Source organism: Habropoda laboriosa, unplaced genomic scaffold (assembly GCF_001263275.1).
Source record: "Habropoda laboriosa isolate 0110345459 unplaced genomic scaffold, ASM126327v1 scaffold89, whole genome shotgun sequence".
Classification (NCBI taxonomy): domain Eukaryota; kingdom Metazoa; phylum Arthropoda; class Insecta; order Hymenoptera; family Apidae; genus Habropoda; species Habropoda laboriosa.
This window is the reverse complement of record NW_017100263.1, coordinates 1794562-1795226: the sequence shown is the minus strand read 5'-3', so window position 1 is coordinate 1795226 and position 665 is coordinate 1794562.

Below are 665 nucleotides of genomic sequence, written 5' to 3'. Positions count from 1 at the left end.
TACAGTATTTCCTTCTTTCTTTCTCTACTCAGTTGACCTGAATGTTTGGAATTGTATCGTGTCTCTTTAAAATTAATAAACAATTACACACTCTCCATCTTACTACTTATTCCCTTTTTTCAAATTTAGTATTACCGTTTCCTTCTTTCTCTACAAAATTTTTTCAAATTTTTACTCACAAGTTCCAATCCATTTTTTATATTATTCCGGATACTGTTCCATAAAATGTCACAGTACCGTGCACCGCAAGTCATACGCTCAGTAGAACTGAAATACCGGGAGCACTATTTTATGTACTCAGAGTAAAACTATCGCGAGTTGCTGTCGAGAGTATCTCTCGCGTCTGAAAGTGACTGTTTCAGAGCATCGCTCAACTCTCTGAGATTGACGACTCGAATAAACAGTTGCTTTGCAAACACGAAGCAGTTTCGTATTCTTGACAGAACTCTCGTGCGAGTGAAAAAAGTCAGGAAAAAAAATTAGTGGAGAAATGAAATCACCGGATACACAGTTAAGGAATGCAAATTCGGTTAGAGTCTTACTTTTCTATTGTATCCCTGTCATGACGATTATTTTATTATATTTACGATAGTTTATTATAATTTTTATCACTTCGAGAATAAATAACTATTGGTTTCTGATTGCTTAGAATATAAGCATTGTCC